At 41.3% G+C, this 24,182-nt stretch overlaps 1 protein-coding gene across 1 annotated transcript in view; it reads left to right on the top strand.

Moving 5' to 3' along the window:
* Positions 1-5,066: 5,066 nt before the first annotated feature.
* Positions 5,067-24,182, top strand: part of LOC124556627 (protein zyg-11 homolog B-like) — a 222,705-nt gene continuing 203,589 nt past the window's right edge. The window contains exon 1 of the mRNA XM_047130596.1: positions 5,067-5,262. The gene's annotated coding sequence lies outside the window, so the exon portion shown is untranslated. The remainder of the gene's footprint in view (positions 5,263-24,182) is intronic.

The following is a 24,182-nucleotide window of genomic DNA, read 5'->3' as shown; positions in this document are numbered from 1 at the left end:
TTTAGCATTCGTACAAGGATTCCGCAGCAAACAGAAGTCAGGGATGTTGGTCTGCAATTTTGCGAGTACGTTCTTTTACCTTTCTCATGTACTGGAGTCGTCTGCGCTTTTTCCCAAGCGCTTATGACCTTGTGCTGGACGAGATATTCACGACAAATGAAAACTAGGTAAGGGGCCAATGCCGTAGAGTGCTCTTTGTAAAATCGAACTGGGATTCCATCCGAACCTAGTGTTTTATTTGTTTTCAAATCTTTCAGTTGCTTCTCTGCCCCAGGTATGTTTATTTCTATGTCGTCCAAACGGGAGTCTGCCGACGGTCAAATGACGGTATTTGTTTGTACGTTTCTCCTGCATAAACGATTTCCTGAACGTGAAATTTAAAACTTCAGCTTTCGTTTTACTATCTTCAACTGCCACACCAGACTGGTCAACAAGGGACTGAATGGAAGCCTCAGACCCACTTAGCGATTTTACACAGGACCAGAATTTTCTCGGATTCTTTACCAGATCTTTTGCTAAGGTGTCGCGGTGGTAGTTGTTGTATGATTCCCGCATATATCTTTTCACAGACGCACGAATGTTTTCTGGCATTCGCTTGTCGTTGTTTGTGTGTCCCCTTCTGAACCTAGTGTGCAACAGCCTCTGCTTCCTCAGCATCTTGCGAATTTCGTTATTAAACCGTGGTGGATCTTTTCATCCTTTTTTCAATTACTAGGCACGTAACTCTTTACCCATAATTCCTCTACATCCATCTTACTGGAACTAAGTGTTGCCAATTCACTATCAAAGTTAATAGCTACTTATCTGCTCTATGTAGCAGAAACATTCTCCTAGTCTTCTTGCCAGATTTATTAACTTTCATAATCATAGTTGCCATAATGGCATCGTGATCGCTAATCCCCGTTTCTATACCGACATTGTCGATAAGGTCTGGCTTATTTGTAGCGACAGGGTTTAAAATATTTCCACTACATGTGGCCTGCCGTGCAAGCTGTTCAAGAAAATTTTCATAAAACCTATTCAACAGTATTTCACATGACTGTCTATAGCCCCCACAATGAATCCACAGACACTCCAGTCTACACTCGGCAGGTTAAAGTCGCCTCCAACTAGTATTACATGATGTGAATATTCATGCGCTATTGACCGAAAACTTTCTTTGAAGGAATCAGGTGACTGGTAAAAACATCCAACAATTAGCTTAGTTTCACCTATACGTGTTATACGTGACCAGATGACTCCACTGTCACACTCAACTTTGACCTCAACAGAGAGAATATTTTTGTCAAAAAAAGTGTTCAAATGTGTGTGAAATCTTATGGGACTTAACTGCTAAGGTCATCAGCCCTTAAGCTTACACACTACTTAACCCAAATTATCCTATGGACGAACACACACACCCATGCCCGAGGGAGGACTCGAACCTCCGCCAGGACCAGCCGCACAGTCCATGACTGCAGCGCCTTAGACCGAATATTTTTGTCAACTGCAATGAAAACTCTCCACTCTATCTGATATATATTCCGTGGCTCGCTAAATATCTCTGAGCTTCCCACTTCAGGTTTCAGTCAGCTCTCGGTCCCAAGAATAATTTGAGTGCAAGAACTTTCCTGAAGGGCAGTAAATTTTGGAACTTTATTATGAATACTTCGACAGTTTACTGATAAAATTATGACAGTCGAAGTGTCTTCCTATTCTGAACGCCATTTGACTTCCCTTGCTGTGAATCGACTGGCGAGTGTTCATCACGGCACCATCGCCTAGCCTAAAAAACCCTCTCGTGTACTGCACAAGTACTCTGCTACCCGATTAGCTGGTTCCTTTGTGTAGTGCACCCTTAACTTATCAGGGGGAGTCCTACAAATCCCCACACGGTAACGCAGGTCCAGACATCTGCAACCAAGCCCGTCACAAAGTCTACGAAGCCTCTGGTTGAGACCCTCCACTTGGCTCCGAACCAAAATATCCCAATCAACTCTAGGAATGATGCTGCAAACTGCGAGCTCTGCTTGCACCCTACGGGTGAGGCCAGCAGTCTTCACCACCTCTGTCAGCCACCTGCACTAACTGAGGATTGTCTCAGAACCCGTGCGACAGGCGTTGTTGGAACCGACGTGAGCCACAACTTGCAGATGACTGCACCCTGTGCGCTTGATAGCCACCGGTGGGGCCGTCTCCACATATTGGATGAGGCCCTCTGGCAGACATACTCAGTCTAAATTGGTTTTTTCCCCAGCCCTGAACGCTATCTGCCTACGGCGCTCCACAACGCGCCTAACATTGGAGTTTCCAATAGCCAGTAAACCCCTACCCCCTTGTGCCTGCTCAGGCCTGCTGAAGGAGCGCCCGCCTGACTGAATGGGCGAGGCCAGGCAGTCAGTCTCCCAACTCTATCTGATATATATTCCGTGGCTCGCTAAATATCTCTGAGCTTCCCACTTCAGGTTTCAGTCAGCTCTCGGTCCCAAAAATAATTTGAGTGCAAGAACTTTCCTGAAGGGCAGTAAATTCTGGAACTTTATTATGAATACTTTGACAGTTTACTGATAAAATTATGACAGTCGAAGTGTCTTCCTATTCCTTCCAGATTGGCCCTCCACCTCGAGCGACGCGAACGCATTATCAGCAGCCACTGACCCGGCTGTGAGGGCGGATACACCACATCGAGTGCACTAGGAGATGCCTCAGTAGCAGAGCTTGTGGGCAAAACAAGTGACATCTGAGATGTTCCATGTGGCACGACAGATCTCTGCCACCACTACGCCCTACACATTTTCTCTGGTGTTTAGTCAGATATTTGCAATTTCTTTTTTACAATGTGTAGCTGGAGTCAGCCCAAAAAAATAGTGCTCATCACGTCATCCATGCGACCACCAGTGTCGATGGAAAGCGTCGGTTTGTTTCCTGTTGCGAGCAAAATAATTTTTAAAGCGGAATTTTACAATCCCATTCGATCGAGCAGTTCCAGATTAGTCTAGTGAAATATTCGTTTTATCGGTTAACAGGGACAGAAAAATTCGAAGAGTAACCAGTACCCTAGCAGTGACAGCACTGCCTTGGCCCACACTGACTGTTACCGCTGAACATGCAGCGCTACTGAGTCACTGCTGGATTGTTCTTTGTTCTTCGTGTTTTACTGTCTCTGTTAACACATATTGAATAGAATAGAATAGAATAGAAAATGAATATCGGACTAAACTAATCTGGATGCCCCCTGTCTAAGAAGCACGTAAAATTCCGCTTTAAAAATCATTTTGCTCGTAATGGGAAACAAACCGACGCTTTCTGTAGGCACTGGGCGTCGAATGGAAGCCATGATGAACTATATTTGTTTGGGCTGTCTCCAGCTACTCATTGCAAAAATGAAATTTCAGATATCTGCCAAAACACCAGAGAAACGTGTTTGACGACCCACGGCAGAGACAGCCTGTATATCAATGATTTCCCAGACATTGTCAGATATGGAGAAAAGGTTCTCTTTGCTGATGACAGCAACATTGGAGTCATTGATAAAATACCAGAACTCTTATTAGGGAAAGCAAACGAAACTCTCAAGGATATTTACGATTGGGCAGTAAGTAATAAATTAACGTTAAACATAAAGTAAACAAACAGTATGCACTTCAGCATCAGGAAGAAACAGAATTCTGTTAAATTAAACATAGATGATAAATTTAGAGATTGTGTAACAAGCATAAAGTTTTTAGGTATGAATACTGATTCTCAGTTAACATGGCACGAACACACGAAGATACTGGCAAAATGAATGTCACCACCGTGTTTTGCCCTCAGGGTTCTACCATTAGTTTTTAACAGTCAATGTTTTGTGGTGACATACAATTCCTGTGTATAATTTATTCGTAGCTTTGGGATTCTTTTCTGGGGATCGAAGGCCAAAACATGGATACAATATTGAAAATGCAGGAAAGCGCCATAAGAATAATAGTTAGGATAGCAGCCATGTTCATTGTAAAGAACTGTTTAAAACACTGGGTTTCGTTATTGCTTCAAGTGAGTTCCTTTACCAATCTTTCGTGTGTATCAGGGAAAACATTACTAAGTATTTCACTTATAGTTCTATACATAGTCAGGGACGAGAGCTAGTTTGAACTTATATTTACCAACGAAAAACAAATAAAAAACTCAACGCAACGTCCTATTAGGGAATGAAATTGTATAACGAAAGTTCCAAGAAAATGAAAAAAATTACTAAGATACATTTGTTTAAAAATGCAGATAAAACGTTCTTCATAAGTAATGCATACTACACAATCAAAGATTACCGGTACTTACACGATTCGGAGTAGCGGTTAATAATAAAAGGCGATAACTACATTAATTTGTCAGATTACAATTTCGTACTGGTTTTGTGAGAAAAGCTTGTGCCAAGATCTAATATTTTATCATTTTCCTAAGTTCAACATTTCACTTAACGTGGCAGGATGCTGACGCAGTTTTTCAAGTGGACACAGGGAAGGTCATGTTCATGGGCATGGAAAATAATGGCATGTTCCCCGGCCTGGAGTCAGTTTTTTCAACGGACTGAAGTTAGTGCAAGACGTACAGCAGCAAGTTCATGGTTCCGGGCCACCAGCAGGTGTCCTTCATATATGCAAGGACCAAAAGAATGAGGCAGTGCAGTTGTTAAGAGGCTGACCTTGTGGTCGGGAGGATGGAGCCTATTCTGTACGGTTTTCCTGATTTAGATTTTCTGATTTAGATTTTCTGTGGTTTTCCTAAATAATTTTAGACCTATGCCATTATGGTTCCTTCATCAAGACCACGGACGACCGCCTTTCGTACCCTCATAAAACATACTTGTATCTTATATGTGCGTGATTATCTTTTGAGTCAATAAACAAATAAACGAATAAAGAATTCTGTACTTTATGGAATTAGATAAAACGTTTTTCCACCCGTAATGACGGAATGAAAAGAAGCTCATATATTACTGCTACAAAAACAGCGTTTTCATGTCGACGCGAGATATATTGAATATGCACCGATGAACCGAACATACCAGTAACCAGAGATTAACCTACATACATCAAGAGCGTCGTTTGACGTGATAGCTCTGAAACATTGAACATGTTTGGATATAGTTGTATTCTGTATGATGTTGTGTTTATCGAGTGGTAATGATTGTTGTCAATATAAGACGTTATTCGTTGTTTATTTTCTACGTCAGTGCATTTAGTAGGCACATCAAAAATGTCCTATAGTGACAAAGAATTCATCTTTTTGGCAGCTACATTCGAAGAGGTAAGATATGATTGTGTATTGTGACAGCTCCTAACATACCGAGCACAAAAGCGAGACAGTTAGCGCTAATACATTACTGCTTCAGTGTTAATCATGAAGAATGACATGTTTCTTTTTGCCCGAAAGCCTGTCATTGAATATTTGTGGACTGAAATCTCAATTTTTATTACCTTCCCGTCGGTATGTTGGTCAAAGTATGACAGTTTGAATAAGCATTCTAAAGTGTTTTCCGCGGCACTTGCTTTAAATGACAGTAAATACTACGTTGAATATAGACTATGACTAGCGGCATGACTACAGTGGGTATGATGCAGAACTGTCTGGAAAGAAAGCACAAAGTAATGAAATTGATAGCAGGTTACAGTTTCCCTTCAGAACGACCAACATAATGCTTTCGTAGTTGATTGATTATCGTAAAATAAGTTGATGATGCAACCATTATGCAGCTTTCAATTCGGTATTTACAGAGTAGAAGATGTCACATATGTCAATACTAGAAATAGTCGTTTCTCCATTCAGACGCTAAGAAATTAGCGTTGTGTTTGCGTACTAAACATTTAATTTCTATTTATTGTTTTAATCTATAATACAGCCAACAGATGAATCAGAGAGAAAATCAATTAAAATCTCTCTCTCTCTCTCTCTCTCTCTCTCTCTCTCTCTCTCTCTCTCTCTCTCTCTTCTCTCTCTCTCTGTGTGTGTGTGTGTGTGTGTGTGTGTGTGTGTGAGACAGATTGACACCAACTTCAAGGTTAGATTATTTCCCTCTATCTAATACACGGATTCGTTATAATGTTTGAAGAAAACTCTATTTAGGCCTAATTTAATCTTCCAAGAGCTTACTGTTCTGTGTTATTCTTAATCTCTTTTTTTTCGTACTGTAAATACTGTCGTACCAGATTGCACGAGTTACTTTATTTCAAACGTTCATAAATTCTTTGTGTTACATATTATGACACACTTAATGTTGTTGTTGTGTTTGTATAATATGTTAGGTAGAAAACGGGCTAATATTGCAACATGTTCACAGATAATAAATATTACAGCTAAGCTGTTTAAGTTTACAATATGACATTCCAGAAATGTATTTTGGCTATTAGCCATGGGACATATGTTATTGTCGTGTCCATTGACTACAACTGTTGTTGTGGTTTTCAGTCTGAAGAATAGCTAGATGCAGATCTTCAAGCTCGTGTACAAGCCCTTTCCTTTTTGCATAGCTACTGCAACCTACATACATTTAAACCTGGTAACTGCAGTAGGGCTTTGCTGTTCCTCTACACTTTTAATCCCAGCTCCACACACCCCACACACAGGCACATACATACATATTCATTCCATTACTAAATTTGTTGTTCATTGATGCATCAGCATGTGTCCTATTAACATGTGTTGTGCCATGAATTTCTTTTCGTCCCAATTCAGTTCAGAATCTCTAGATTAGTTATCCACTCTGTCTACCCTTCTGAATTGCTGCTTCATTTTCATTTCCTTGTACTCCTATAAATGCAGCCTGGTTTCTATGAACGTATGTTATCTCTACTACCCTCAGAAATTCAAAGTGTATACCAGTGAATGTTGTCAGAAGCCTTTTGTAAATGGACATATGCTACAAATGTGTTGGTAGGTTTGCCTTTCTTTACTCCATCTGCTAAGATTAGCTGTAGGATTGGTGTTACCTGATGTGTTCATGCTTTTCTCCGTAATAGAAACTCATCTTCCTTGAGGTTGGTTTCTATCAGTCTTTTTTTATTTTGTAAATAATTCATGTCAGTATTAAATTGATGGTTGTGGAATATTCACACCGGTCAACACCTGTCTTCTTTGGAATTTATTACATACTTCTTGAAGTCTCATGATATTTAATTTGGTTCTTTTAACTTGTACAGGTCCCATATGCTTAATTTTCGTTACTTGTCTACAGTTTCTTCACTTTTGAGTTACAGTTCATAACCAATAATTGATGGCCAGATTCCACATCAGCACCAGGAAATGCAGCTCAAAATCCTGTTTTCAAATCCATGTCTTAATATTATATCATCTATGTGGTGGCTCCAGGTGAGGTTCTTGTGCGTAGAACATACTGTCATTATTCTTAAACCAAGTATTAACAATGGTTAAACTGTGCTCTGTGGAAAATTCTGCCAGGCAGCTTCCCCTTCAGTTCCTTTCTCCCAGTCCATCTTCTCAAAAATGTTTTCTTCTGTTCCTTTTCTTGCCCTCAAATTCTAGTCCCTAATCAGAATTAAAGCTTTGTCTCCGTAACAGTCTGAATAATTTCTTTTATTTCATCACACATTATTTGTCTCCTCTCCGTATGTGGAGGTAGCAGTTACGAGTGTTTGAACTTTAACAATGGCAACTATTTATTTACAGCTTGTACAAAATAGATATGTGTTTAAAAGTTTTAATGACCTTCAGAGTAGTCACTACCATTGTGTATAACCCGTTGACAGCAATATTGAAGTCATAGGATACTCTTACCTCATAGTATACTCTTACCTGTGCCAGTTGTGTTGACAGTTTGAGTGGCGCGGTTTGTTGCCCGAAGAATTTGTAGCAGTCCTGAAGCGAATGCCGTGAAGTGTTTCCTTCAGTTTAGAAATCGAGTTGAACTCACAAGGGCTTAAGTTGGGGGAGTGCAGTAGGTGGTGTAGCACTTAGCAACTCCGTCAGTCAAACAAATCAGTAACTGCTTGCATCGTACGTGCTTGAGCACTGTCCTGCAAAATGATGGTCAGGTCCTGCAGAAAGTGTCATCATTTGTCTCTAAGCTGGTTGTTAGTTGTGTTCCAAAAATGGACAGCATAGAGACAGAAGTGTGTGTATTGGCTACAATAATGTGTTCACTGTGCTATTCGTAGCAGCTCATTCACATTCTTCTTTTCACATTCATTATTGGATCTACTCCTTTAATACCCCATTTCAATTTTTTTGTTGATAACCATGTACTCACTTGACCAGAAAACCTTTTCTTTCTACCACTGCACTTCACTAATTCCCACTATATCTAATTTCAACCTATCTACTTTTCTTTGTAAATTCTCTGACCTACTTATCTAATAAAGAGATCTGACATTCAGAATCCTCTATCACATGCACCTATTTCAGCATGAATTATGTTGCTGCTTCATTCCACTGTTCAGTCCATATCTGACTGATTTGTGAATGAATAATTAAATTAATGAAAAATGATATAGTGCGGTGATTACGACACTGTCCTCACATTCAAGATGATGAAGTTTACTCTGTCTAATTAAGGTTTTTTTTTAAATTATTTTTCTGGCATGTGCCAGTATGTTTCCTTTATCAATGCCAGAGCTGCCCATTTGTCCTATCATTATAAAAGCATACTTACATATTCTGTGTGTATGTATATTTTGGGCTATTTTTTTCATTGTGTTATGATGTCAAATCCAGTATCATTGCGAGATGATCCTCAGAAGAAAGAAATATGTAAATCTTTATGAAACCATGTAATTTTCCACTCATCTCTTGCTTTCTAATCATGTGACTGAACCCACTGAAAAAACCTGTCCTGCACACCTCCTCCAGTCCCATCATGCATGTGATATACAGTGTAAGAGGTGGGGTCATATTCGAAGCTACACGAGTCATTTACCAACTGCTTTGTGTTCACTGTATATAATTCTACATAAGGATGGCTTCTAGCAAATGGACAGAACACACATATAGATACAAATAAAAATGTTTGATATTCAGTACTGAGATGCTAGGCACATTATTGATAGTGTGATTAAAGAGATGTGACTACCAATAGGTCATTTTTCCCCATCGAACACCGGTTTCTCTGAGCGTTACAGGTGGGAGCTTGCTCTGTAACATATACTTTAATCTCATGATTCTCCTGGGTGTACTCTTTCCCCTTTTTAACCTTCCAATGCCCCCCCCCCCCCCCCCTCCCCACTTTTCTTTTATGATTATCTTTTATTTTCATCCTTAGTTTTCTCCATTTCCACTTTATTATATTTATTTACTACATTCTATTTCTTTTATTCTTTTCATTTGTCATTTTACTTTCTCAAATTGAGATTATGTAGACTTTGACACTATTTATGTCAGTCACTATCCACGTTACTAATCAAACATTTAAATTTGACAACAGAGACAAAGGTGAGACTGAGATGGGGTATACAATGACAGAGATGCTAATGTAAAGTTCTATGTCCTTAAAAATTTCATGTCAATATTTGAGGGTGGGGTTCCTTTAAAAAAAAAAATTCAAATCGAAACTGTCAATGTTTTCTGATGCACAGTGACCTTCAGTCTCTCTGGTGCCATTCCGTCATATTTGTATTCTTTCCACCATACACCTCAGTGGTGTCTGTCAACAAGGGTTCAGTTAAGTAATTTTGTGTTCCATAGTAAATTTGCATAATTTCTATTGGAATGCCATGGAATGAGTCACTTTACAAGCCGTGTGCACGTGATGTGTTTATACAGCTACATGCTGTTCCTTTACAAACTACTGACTAGCAAAATGGCTTAAATTTAATAAAAATGATTATAACACATGATACTAGCATTTAGTGAAAAATTCATCTATAGAACAGCAGGAGTAGCCATAAAAAATATTTTTGTTTGGATTTGTGATACTCAACAGTTGATCGAAGATTTTTGTGGCTGCTATTAAGTATGTTTTTCAACCAATGACAGCTTTAGTGATGAGTAATTTAGGTCATTTCTTCATATATATATTAAGCTTCGATTAGATTGTTTAATGCCTCCATTACATGCATACAAGATGGCTGTTAGTGAACTCCATGTATTATCCTCGCTTCTCACTCTTATGCAATCAGTGAAACTTTGTGGCAGGTTACCACCGTGGGCAGTGCTGTTCATCCCCTGAGCTCTCCAGACTGACCTTGTGGCTAAGCTTAAATTCTCTCTGTAACTTCACAGAAACTCTGCTGGATATGTTGCATAGCACCATCAGAAGCAAGGAATTGAAGTGCAGGTCGACTTATGAACTGTGCGTGGTTAATTTCATGTTTAAAAGTGCAAAAGCTAAGTTGCCAGGTTTAACTCCTTGTCCAGAACACAGATGAATCTGTCAAACAGTTGAAAGTCCGGGATAGAATAACAACAATATGGAAAGGATAGGTTGGTACTTACCACATAGAGCAGGCATTTAGTAACAGACTCTGTGAAAAAGAGTGCTGACAATTTAAGCTTTCAGACAGAGTCTTCCTCCCAGAGTAGGAAATACACACACGACCACAGAAGCACAACTCACACACAAATGGCCATTGTCTTCAGGCACTAAGAACCAACAGTGTCTGATATGAACAGCAATCTAGGTGGTTTGGGGTGTGGGGGTAAGGAAGAGGTGTTTGGAGGGGTAGTGGGGTAGGGTTGGGGGAAGAAGCTAGTGCTTGCCTGTGGGAGACTGAAGGGATGTTGTGGGAATGGACTGGGGCTGCTAGGTGAGGTGTTGGGAGGCTGTAATTGGGGAGAGTGACGGGTACAGGGAGGCGGAAGAAGTAGAGAAGGCTTAAAGACTGTGTGGGTGGACCGGCAGGATAGAAAGCACATATAGTACTTGAGTGGGAACACAGAAGGAAATAAGTAGGTGGAGGACAAGGACTAATGAAGGTTGGGGCCAAGAGGGTCACAGGAATGATGAATATGTTGTTGGTAGGGTCCCACAACCTCAGTTCAGAAAAGCCGGTTTTGGTGGGAAGAATCCATATGGCACAGGCTGTAACAACGCAGTCATTAAAGTGAAGCACATCCAGGAGACTCATGAGATGAAGGGATATGGCATAGAGTTTTTACTATTTCTTTATTATAATTTCTAATCTTTTTTTAAATGAACCCCACCCTCAAATATTGACATGAAATTTTTAAGGACATAGAATTTTACATTAGCATCTCTGTCATTGTATACCCCATCTCAGCCTCACTTTTTTAGCTAATCCTTAAAACACTGTATCCTGATATCACTATTAAATCTATATGTTTTGCCCTGTCATTTTAGCAAGACTTAGAACTGTATTATACTACACTGTTCTCTTTCAGTATAGTCCATTAAAATCAGATAGAGCATTAACAGTAGGTAAACATTAAATATTTTCAGCCTGAACACTTTGTGCAAAATATTACCAAGCAGATTGCTGCTCTAGCAGTGAAATAATTTTTCTAGTTCATTTTTTATGTCTTGCCTGACAGTTATCTGCACAATGAAATGTAGGTTTCCCATAAATAATTGAAAGTTTCCCAATAGGGAATAGTTAGAAAGAGATGTCTTCTTCTGTAAAAACTCACAAGCACATTCTCTTAGATCCTGATCTACATAAGAACTGCCTGTTCCAATAATTTTTACTTCAGTTTCAAGTTCTACGCATGTGGCTCCCCCTTTCTTTTTCCATATTGATTGTATATGATGATGATGCCACCCTATAACCATTTACTCCTCTGTCCCTGTGTTTACATGATATTCAGGCAGGCATAGAATGTTCTTCCCTTTCACAAATTGTCTAAACATACAACATACTATGTATTTCAATCTCACAGTGTTCTCATAAAATGATCTAACTGTATTTGTCTGAAAGCTGTTAAATATTTTGTAATCCAGTCAGTTCTTATTGTTTATGTTTGGCCTTCCATTTCTTTCAGGAGTTCTTTACCTCCCAATTGCAGCAAAATATGAAACGTTTCTTCAGCCAACACCAACCCACTCAAAACTTTGTTAATATGGCTTACAATGTGTGAACATATGGTCAGTCCTGACACTGCAAAATCTCCACAGATTTCCACACTCCTGTGTTCTGTTTCTTTTTGCTGGCTTTTGGAGTGTGCCCATGCATACATTACAGAAGTGGAATGTCAGTTATGATGATACCAATGTGAAGACAGTACAACATCCAGTCATCAAGTGGAGAAAATCTCTGACGCAGTTGGGAATCTAACTTGGGCCCCTTTGGTTAGCAATCTGCTGCACGTACTGCGCAGCTACCGAGGTGTATGTTATGTGTTCTGTTGCTTTGACGATTCCATCCAGGTCACCTCCTTTAGTTTTACAGTCAAGTTTGTTAGACTATTTCCTGCTGTGAGCAGCTGATCCTTTTCTTTTCTGCTACCAAAATCTTTGCACACAAAGTCCCTATGTCTTCTGTAGCGTGGCTGTGATGATCACTTCGATTCGTGATACTTGCGACCTCATATCTTTCACTCAGTGTTTCCTATAGCATCTAGTCTACACTTCTCCCATTACTACTTTGTAGTAGCAAATCTATTTTCTCTCTGCTTGATTTTGCTCTGACACAGCCTCTATGTTATTTTTGTGAGTTGGCTGCATGCCGGTTCATTGCAGGCCTGACAGAGACGCTTTCCCTTTTACTTCAGATACCAAGGTAAACTGGTTGTTAACTACAGTTTCAAATGTGGTTTCTTCATTTCTTTTCTTTTCATTTTTACGTGTCACTATTTCTCAGACGCAACCGTCTCCTGTCACCCCATACTATGAACTGAGCAAGGTGGTGGAGTGGTAGACTCTGGACTTATATAATCTGTGCAATTCAAAATATATACTTTCTAATTTGCGTAAGGGCACTAATGGTTCCATGGGAGAAACACATCATATACTTTGTAGGGATCCCTAATACAGTCATTCCTGTGAAATATCAACCTACAAGACACATGTGTTATTCCAGACTGAATAACATGTAACATGTTCATTATACATGGTGTTAGTTGTACAATAACCAACTGTGATATGGAAGAAAACAACATGCACTTAATAAAGACAGTACTTACCTTCCAACGAGCTGAACAGTGTAGTGTAATTGATACTTGTTGACAGGTGGAAGTAAACACTGCCCGGATAGTTGCTTAAAGCAGGTTTCACCTTGCATAAAACATGAAATTAATGGAAACTGGCCACTACAATCTTCAAAACAATAATATAAAATGGAAACTACTAGTAAAATTAAGAAAAAAAATTGCAGCTGATCAGAATAACATGTAGGATCCCTGAACAACTGCTGATGATGTCACTTAAGAGATATGGAGTGACCTGCCTCCCCTCTCCCATCTTCTCCCTTGTTTTCTGTTTTCTTAGCTGAAGAATGAATGTGTGGTTTTGAAAGCTAGAAGTACCGTTTTGTTTATTTATCTGTTTCTATCCACTGTACTGAGAGTTGTCCCTCATAAACATTAAAGAACTGGCCATGCTGCTTGTCTCTTCATAATTTAAAAAAATTCAGAATGAAGTTTCTTCGTGTATAGAAATTTATATATATATTCATTTACTGTCTACGAAGGCTGAAGGAAAATGTCATTCTAATCATCACATTCTAGAATTGTCTTGAATGCAGCTAGCTGTTTTTTAGAACATTCCATCAGTATTACCTTTGTCAATTACGCCATTTCCATTAGTAATTGTGTGCAGACAAAACATAGGAGTACTGAATTAAATTTGAAAGTAAGAGGAACTGTTGTATGATCTGTGCATAACTGAGCTTGCTGTGACTACTTTCTGGAAGGAACAGACATCCTAGTTCTTGATAAGTACACTGATTTATTTATATAAAGAGCCTTTTTCCCACAGCTTCACTCACTAACATATACAACACACACACACACACACACAGTGTGTTTGTTTTAATTTGAGACCACTAAATATCTAAAAAATGATGCATTGTACGAAAAAGAAAAAGTTCAAGGTGAAAAGTTAATATTAGTAAAGTGGGACCTGCCTGTGCTACAACTGGTCACCAGTTAATCACCCCTGCTGCACAGACTTAGTATTTTCAAGTGGGACCCCCCCCCCCCCCCACCCTCCAATTTTATTGACTGCTTGGATTCTGTGCCAAAAGATACATACATATTATTCGAACTATTGTTTCCCATTCATGCTGATGGTGCTGTAATTGACAAGTATCAAGTGTGCCTATTTTTGCAATTAAGAACTGACACATTTACTTGTACATTTCATTTACAATGTAACAGTAAACAACTGTTCTTATGATTAATACTGTTGCTCAAATGTTACTTGAGTGTTGTAAATGTGATTGCTCAGTACAAATAATATGACTAGACATTGACATTTATGGCAAATAAACTACCTGTACGGTAATATAGTTCTCTGTTCCATTCGGGGTAGGTTGTGGTGAGTCACCCTCGAACTCATCATCAGGGTGACTGGTTTCAGTGTGTATTTTCATCCAGCTGCCTTAACTCACGTGCTGGCTGTTATGTGGAATACAAACCACATCCATTGTAATAAGGTAAAATGCCCATCAAGTTATAGTGACAGACATTGCCCATGGATACTCTCCAAAATCAAACATCCTAATGGTGAGAGGCGAGGGGACTCACCAGTATCAAGCAGCCTGATTGGGAGAGACTAGGGGCTCACCAAAATCAAGTATCCCGATGGATACAGAAAACTATTACATCCATGTCATCATCCCTTGATTGTGCTAAATGTAGTTTTGAACCAGACATTGGAATAGCTAAACCTATTGTACTGTACAGTCAAATTTGCAATGCTGAAGGAAATTTTGAGCATAAATATCAACTGTTAGAACACAAAGGTTTACATCTACATCATGAACGATGTGTATAATTAAAGGCGTCAGTTACTAATTGCAAAAACAGGCACACTTGATATTTGTCAATTACAGTGCCATCTACAAGGAATGGAAAACAATGGTTTGAGTGAACCATACTTGTTTTTTGGCATAGAATCCAAATATACAAGAAGCATTTCCCACATGAAAATATGAAGTTGATCCCACTTATGGAAAGAGTGTGGTTAGGAGGTGGCCAGGTGTAACACAGACAGATGTCCCCTTTACTAATATTAACTTTTATGTAGAACATTTTTTTTCCACACAACACATTGTTTTCGAAATATTTAGTCCCCCCCTCCAGTCCTTGAGCCATCAATCTTCTGACTGATTTGATGCAACCCGCCATGAATTCCTCTCCTGTGCCATCCTATTCATCTGAGAGTAGTGCTTGCAACCTACATCCTCAATTATTTGCTGGATGTATTCCAATCTCTGTCTTCCTGTACAGTTTTTGCCCTCTACAGCTTTTGCCCTCTACAGCTCCCTTTACTATCATGGAAGTCATTCCCTGATGTCGTAACATGTGTCCTATCATCCTGTCCCTTCTTCTTGTCAGTGTTTTCCACATATTCCTTTCCTCTCTAGTTCTGCACAGAGCCCCTCATTCCTTACCTTATCAGTCCATCTAATTTTCAACATTCGTCTGTAGCACCATGTCTCAAATACTTCGATTCTCTTCTGTTCCGGTCTTCCCACAGTCCATGTTTCATTACCACAGGATGCTGTGCTCTATACATACATTTCGAGAAATTTCTTCCACAGATTAAGACCTATGTTTGATACAAGTAGATTTCTCTGGGCCAGGAATGCCCTTTTTGCCATTGCTAGTCTGCTTTTCATGTCCTCCTAGTTCCATCCATCATCAGTTATTTTGCTACCTAGGTAATAGAATTCCTTAACTTCATTTAATTTGTGACCATCAAGCCTGATGTTACATTTCTTGTTGCTCTCATTTCTGCTACTTCTCATTAGTTTCATCTTTCTTTGATTTACTCTCAGTCCATATACTGCACTCATTAGACTGTTCATTCCATTTAGTAGATGATATAATTCTTCACTTTCACTCAGGATAGCAATGTCATTACCGAATCATATCATTCATATCCTTTCACCCTGAATTTTAATTGTACTCCTCAACCTTTCTTTTATTTCCCTCAGTGCATCTCCGATGTGAGATGGAACAGTAGTGGTGCAAGACTACATCCCTGTCTTACACCCTTTTTAATCCGAGTGTTTCATACTTGATCATCCATTCTTATTATTCCCTCTTGGCTCTTGTACATATTGTATATTACCTGGTCTCCTTATGCATTATCCCAATTTTTCTCAGAATATTGAACATCTTGCACCACTTTACTGTTATGACTTCTGCACTACTTGTTAGCAGCAGACACAGTGTCTGCACCATAGACTGAGATGGTGTGGAGTTTTACAATTATTTATTGAACTTTCTTTACAATTTCTCCCTCGTCGTCATTGCCCAGCGCTACGGATCCCTCGGCTTGGCTGTTGCTGTGTAGATTCTCCGACAATGTGCGCAACACGCGCCACTGATTGCACTTGGGAGCCTGAGGCCACCAGTGCTCCGCTGAAGCCAGGATGCCCTGTGGTTGAGATGAACTCGTCGTCGCTCCAGTACGGGCACGCCCTCGGAGCCACGTCACCGTGAGGTCAGCTGCCGACGCCTGCTGCACCGGCAGCTGGGAAGCCGTCAGTCGCGAGGTCCTCTCATGGACGGACCACACGCCGTGGGGCCGGGTTGCCATGAAGTCCGGGCGTCAGTCCCCGGCGGCACCTGTGACCAAGACCGCTCTGTGGCCAGTGCTACTGGAAGTTCTCGCTGTAGTTAGTCAGCCATGGTGCCGACCGAACTCGGGCCAACCTCCAAGGCTGACGTGGACATCTGGCGGCGAATGGATGACTCCTGCAAGCTGGAACAGACTTCCGGAATTATCACCTACAAAGATTGAACATTCGGACATGGACCACGTCCGTCCTCAGATCCAAACTGCTTCCTAATGGCTTCTGTCTGTTGCTGCATGCACTCCACTATTTACATCTGCCAGGAGGACATTTTTTACCCTCGGTGGTAGCTTTTTGTTACTACTCCCACAGTATATTGCAGCATAACTTAGTGTGCTGGTCTCACTTCCCCTTACTCAGCATTCTCCTGGCTTCGCTCGGTCTGTGTGCACCCTTGCGTCAGTCTGTTGGTAGACTGCTGCTGTCAGCAAGGCTATTTGTGCCTGCCTACTTCGCAATGCCTCGGTCGCTGGCATGCCTCTGTTTTGCCATTCTCCACTGCGTGAAGCAACGCTTACTACATGTGGCTGCAACACTGCCTCCCCCTAAAAATTAAATTTGTCCCCGAATTTGCCCTATACGTTAACTCTAGTTCTATCCTATATTCTACTTCTTCCCTATATACATCCAGGTTGCCCTGACTCATGCCCTACTGGTAATCCATTCTACAGGAATCTCATGTAGCAGTCTTGGATTAACATGCTGAATCCTCCATTTTAATAAGACATATACCACAACAATAAATACAATCAACACGGTAATAGTACTGGTTGAAATACCAATGGTCACTATGATACGTTTCCACCTGGTATCGTACTCCTCCACATGCCTTAATAATTACTGCATTGAAATTTGACCTTTCTCCGAATCTACTTGTTTATCTATTGTTTGAAATAGTGTAGCATCTAAAGTGTCGTTAATATACGTCAAATTTTCTCCTGGAGCAATGCTGAATGATGCATCTGGCCAGCACAACGTCACATGAATGTCTGTAACCTTGATGACTCCCGTGACTGTTGCTGGTAAGCTGAAACAATCCCCTACTATTTCACAGTTTGTCCCGTTGATTAGCAAACCACTGTCCCGTAATTCCATCTCCGTGGTTGCTGTCCAATTCCCATTGTCATAACACTTGGCTGATATCCTCTCCATAGCGAATATTGAATACAACCAATGCCTCCCAACTTGCTGAATATGTGGCATGGGCTTCACTATTATTCTCCAACACTCCGAAGCTTCTGCTTCTGCCCTAGATAACTGGATCTCACATGACCCCTTGCCCGTGAAAACAACCCGTGATGGACAAATGGAAACTGACTCCGTTAGACATCCCTCTTCAGAAATTAATAAACCGCCTGTGTCCTGAACTGTACGCCCTTTCCCATGCACTCCCATCTGACCGGATAAGGATGCACTGTGTAACAGTGATACTGTCTCCACACACTAGTTACTGGAAATCTAATCTCTATATACATCTTAACTAGATCCGTTGTTACCTTAATCCGAGACATATGATAAAAAAGTGACACACTCGCTTCAATTATCGGCACTACGTGCTCTACCCCCTCTGGAAACTCTTCCTCTGCGTGCTTGAGACTCTGTCTGAATTTTTCTGGTGACATCATCGTCACACCCACCTGCCCGTGCGATGTGTGATGTACTGCCTCTTGCAGTTCATCCATCCTCACTCGTGCATCACCAATGCTGTTAACCAGAGCCCGCAGCAATTTAGCCATTTCCAGCTTCCTTTCCACTACATGCAATCGCGCTTGTACCTGTTCCAGATCCATATTCAATAATTTCTGTGTTTGTTCTATATATGCTCGTAACCCTGTAGCCATCCCACGCACCACACGTGTCACATTCAACAGCTCTGTACCTAATCCCCGAATCTCTGTTGTGTGTATATCCACTAACTTCCCTATGCTTTCCTCCCTGTCGTGAATAACTGTTAAAGAATTGTTCAAACCGTCAATATCATCTCTATCCGCTGTTCCAAAAATTGTTTTCAGCAACTTCCCACCTGCATTCAACCAACCCCTCTTTACTCTCTTTGTCCTCCCTGGAATCATGCTGACGACTTGGCACAGTTGTTCCCTTATTTCCTTACATGACCTATCCAAAGCCTCGTACTCTTCTTGCACGTCCCGTAATATTCAGTTCTTAGATGCAACCATTTCCACGCTCGATACCAACTCCTGTAGCTGCCGCATCTCATTCCTTACCTGCAGGATGTTGAGTGCCAGCCGAAGCGTCCACTCGTGACTCGTGAGGACCACATCCGGTTGTTTGCTGAACAACACCCCACTTCGCAACGGCATATCCTGTACCTGGCCAGCTTGTGTCAGCTGCCAGAGGACTACGCCCCATACTATCGACTTGTTCCCCATCCTGCATCACCTACAGAATGGAGAGAGAAGGAAAAAACTCCCATCACTACCCCTTGATACCAATAAAATAACCCTAGTCCACGCACACACACATTACAATTACTGCTAACTACACATCCCTCGAACACAACTTATACTTTACCTGGTTTACTGCCTGCTTCTGGCACTTCTTTTCGCTTTTTGCCAGAAGGAGAAGTACATATACACGGATCTATTACCCCCTGGAATTGCTTAACTCTACTAACGTGAACCACCGTTGTCTTGGTAGGCAATTGTAATTTTACATTGACAGGTGATGTCATTTCCACTACCTGGTATGGTCCCTGGAACTTGTTTGTGAACTTCTTGGTTCTCCCTTTTGGAACATACGGATTAGCTAGTAACACCCATTGGCCTACTCCGTAATGTGGCAACTTCCTCGTTGTACCTCCCATCCGTTCTTGTCATTCCAACGCTTTCGTGTTAGCTCGTCTAACTCTCTGCCATACTTCCTTAATGGTTTTCGCAAATTGCCTTACATACTCGCCCTCCGCTGCCAGCCTTGGACGAAGCATGTCAAAAGGTGATGGCATCTTCCGCCCATACACCACTTCGTACGGTGACTGTCCTTTCGACGTATGTACCTTATTATTATATACACTGATTATGAATTGCATGTACACATCCCAGTCGGTGTGTTGACTATGTACATAGTGACTCAACATCTTAGCGATCGTGCGATGCACTCTCTCCGTTCGTCTGTTTGCTGGTGGATGGAATGGACTAGTCCGTAGTTTCTTTACATTCAGTAACTTACACAGTTGCTTCATCGGATCAGACGTGAAATTAGTACCTTGATTTGAGATTAAGGATTGAGGTATCCCATACCTGAGTAACCTATTATTAACTAAAGCTTGTTCCACCGTACTTGCTTTCTGATCTGGTAATGCAACCATGACTAAATACCTAGAAAAGTGGCCAATCACTGTTAACACATACTTATTCCCTGCTGCACTCCTATTAAATGGGCCTAATACATCAATTCCGATTTGTTGGAAAGGTCTGTCTGCCTCTGGCAATCTTTCAAGCTGAATCTTTTGATGGCTCAAGTCCGCACGCTGTGCGCATGGCACACAATTCCTGACATACTCGTCCACATCTTGACGTCATGTCCTCCACCAAAACTTCTCTGCTATCCGCCTATCCGTAGCTCTTCTCCCGCCATGTCCTGAAAGAAAATGGTCATGCGCCTGTTGCAAAACTTCAGATCTTAACGCTGCTGGTACGACGACGCGCGGGCCACATTTCGTTGACCTGAAAAGTATCCCGTCCTTTACTAGGAACTGCGGTTGCTTTTGAACAATTGGCAATCACTATCCACGGCTTGTGTCCTTTTCCACTCATCTTCAGTCACCTCTGTTACTTGTAATACTGCCACTTTCCTGCTCAATGCGTCACCATTGGCATGTTTCACACCTTGCTTGTGTATCACCTCATAATCGAACTCACTGAATTTCATCGCCCATCTCACTAGCCTACTCGCTGAGTCTTTCAGACCTAATAACCATTTCAGAGCTGAATGATCTGTCACAACCTTAAACCTTCTACCACACAGATAACATCGAAAGTAGGAAATCCCACATATTACCGCTAACAATTCCATCTCCGTCGTGGAGTAATTTTGTTCCGCCTTGTTAAGTTGTCGAGACGCGAACACCATCGGATGTTCTTTGCCATCAATTTCTTGCCGAAGTACAACCCCAAGAGCGTGATTAGATGCATCACATTGTAGTATAAACTCCTTCGAAAAGTCTGGAAACTTCAAAACTGCATCTGATGTCAGTATCCATTTCAACTCTTGAAATGCTTTCTCGCACTCTGACGTCCATTGGAAGGTAACACCTTTTCTTAGCAACTTAATAAGTGGCCTCGCTATATCTGCAAACCCCTGTACAAATTTTTGATAATAGCTCGCAACACCAACACACGATTGCAGTTGTTTAGCCGTTTGCGGAACCAGAAAATCTCGTACTGTGGAGGTGAGACGAGGATCTGTCCGTACTCCGTCCTGACTGATAACATGCCCGAGATAATTTACTTGTGCCAAAATGGCGTTTGTCCAAACTTAATGTTAGCCGTGCTGCCTCTAATCTTTTAAACACCTCCTCTAACTGTTCCACATGCTGCTCTGTATCTCTTGAAAAAAACTATAATGTCATCCAGATACACCATGCAGTTTTTCGGTTGCAACCCGTGAAGGACTCCATGCAACAACCTCTGAAATGTTGCTGGAGAATTTTTTAGTCCAAACGGCATTCTTTTATACTCGAAGTGACCACAATGTGTCGTAAATGCTGTTTTTGGCCTGTCCTCCGGACATACTTCAATCTGGTGATAACCACTTCGCAAATCCATAGTGGAGGAAAATTTACACTGCTCTAGGTTGTCTAACGTTTCTGTGATATTCGGAATTGGATATATGTCTGCCACTGTCCGTTCATTCAAATGTCTGTAATCATTACAAAAGCGAAATTTTTTCGACCCGTCCGGTGTCTTCTTCGGAACTAGGACCACGCTACTAGACCAAGAACTATTACTGTGCTCGATTATCCCATCTTCCAGTTGTTGCTCTATTAATTGCGCTACTACTGGTTGTAATTGTTTCAGTAGTCTGTATGGCTTACGATACACTGGAGCGTGATTCCCTGTCGGAATAGGATGCTGTATTATCGGTGTAGCAGGTAACACACCCTGTGCTTCAAACAATGCTTTATACTTTAGTAATAATGCTTCCATACCCAAACGATCATTTCCTCTCAAATGATTTACCTTGTCATGAGGTGCAGATGTGCTGATGTTTTGCTTTACATCATAGTCTAGCCTCGAACTATCGATGTCCTCTTCATCCATAACTCTACTGTGGCTATTACTAATCCCTTCAGCAGATCGACATCATCCTGCTCGAAGTTATCTAAACTCACCGGAACCATAAACTGCCCGTTTATGTCCGTTACCCGTGATACACTCCTACGAATAAAGCAATGCTTTTCATCTAAAACCTCATTACTCAGTAGTAGCTCTACCAAGAATAACCCCTGCTATGGCACATCGACATCCACCGGTACCCAGATCAACTTCCCTGTACCTGTTCGTACTTTGTCACACGAAATCACCTTTCATGCACTTGTACGCAGTTTAGTTGGTATCACCTCAGTTATCGGTGCACCTTACGACTCTGAAACATTTGCAACGGCTGTACCCATTGAGAACAAGTTCCCATCGAGTTCCTGCGTATGTTTCGAAAGATCAATTTTGGTGTGATGCTTAATCAGAAAGTCCAACCCAAGTATCACTGAAAATCCCTGTCCCACAGTTGCCAACACATCCATTTGCTCCTGGAAACACACGTTCCCTATCTTAAACTTGAGCTGTGCTGTCCCTAGTGCATCTAATTTTCCATCACCTACTGCACGCAATCTGTATCTCGGAGCTTCCAATCCTTTCTTGCCCACGAGGTCCACACTGACAACTGATACATGCGCTCCAGTATCCACTAAAACTCTTCGCCACGCCACTTATCTTTTATCCAAACCATCAAACTACAATCCGCCACTTCGTGCACTCTCTGAGTACGAATGCCTCCCCGTGGCAGGAACACTCCCTTTTTCGTTTAACAGTTTTTTACCTGCTGTATCATTAACCCATCTTTTGGCTTTACACTGCCGTGCCTTATGCCATATTTTCTGGCAATTGAAACACTGTGGTTCCCGACATTGTCCCTTAAAATGACCTTGCTTCCCACAACGGTGACACTCTTTGGAAGACGAAAAAATTTTCTTATCATTGCGGCTTCTAGTGGCGCTATCCACTTCCTGCAAATGTGTAGCTACGCGCAATGCTGCTGCTAAGTCACTTGGATTTTCCATCCGTATCCGACGTGAAAAATCCTGCGAGACCCCTCACAAAAATGCGTCTAAAGCTCTATTCTCTGCTTCTTTCAATAGAACTTCATTTGCACTCACATCTTGTGTTAACTCATATGTGTGCGCATTCGTTCTCCTAATTCTGTCTGAAAATTCTTCAACCGTTTCACCTGTTTTTTGCATCACCCTCCCCAATTTTTCTCAAAAAATCTGGCACTGTTTTGTTTCCTAAACCTTTGCAATAATCCCTCAACCAACTCTGTGAATGCAGTAGCATCCTCTAACCCTTTGTGGTATGCCACATAAGTCTTTGCGCCACCTACTAACCATAACCTCTCTTTTTGCAAACACATTTCATCCGACCAGCCACACAGTCTAGCCATACTACGTACGTCACCAATGAAAACATTCACATCCTCTGATGTTTTACCCGAGAAGGAAGGTATCAAATTAGCCTCTGAACAATCTGCCTCACCGACAAAGACAGTACCCTTGCATTCCACACTATTACTTCCCAAGCCTGATTGAGTATTTTGCAACAAGTGTTGCTCCATCCTCTGCATGTGCTGCTTTTGCAACTTATTTTCTTCAATCAGTTTCTTAACTTGCTCTGTCAATGCGACTACGGCGTCACTTGTCCCGGTTGCACGTGTGTCTGGCATTTTCCGTGTGGTATACCTCACCTCACAAAAATAGAGTTGTATTATCCAGAAGCAAGTTAATTCCTAGCACGTCTAATGGCAAGCCATCTAGACTTACCACATTGCCCCGTTACATGACCATAGAAGCCACACACATCACAAGTGCTTGGTACAAATTTATCGCAAGGAGTGACATGACCTGTTAATCCACACACTACAAATTTAGATGGTACTAAGTTAACGTGACTATCATTCCCACAAAACTGCTTGGCCTTTCAAATGACATTCTCACATCCCTTAACATTACCCTCGACATGTCTAGCTACACAGAAAACATAGAGAGAAGGCAGTTGCTGGGCTCACCCTATTCGGTGTTTCTCGGTTGCTCCGCATGGTGTTAGTCAAAGTTGTGGTATGGGTGCGCCTGACACCACTTGTTACGGCTTCTGCACCACTTGTTAGCATCAGACACAGTGGCTGCACCAAAGGCTGAGACGGCGTGGATTTTTACAATTATTTATTGGACTTTCTTTACAATTTCTCCCTGGTCGTCGCTGCCCAGCCCTGCGGATCCCTCCGCCTGGC

The sequence above is a fragment of the Schistocerca americana genome, chromosome X (assembly GCF_021461395.2).
Source record: "Schistocerca americana isolate TAMUIC-IGC-003095 chromosome X, iqSchAmer2.1, whole genome shotgun sequence".
Lineage (NCBI taxonomy): Eukaryota > Metazoa > Arthropoda > Insecta > Orthoptera > Acrididae > Schistocerca > Schistocerca americana.
The sequence above is the reverse complement of the archived record's forward strand: the minus strand, read 5'-3'. Positions and strand labels throughout refer to the sequence as shown.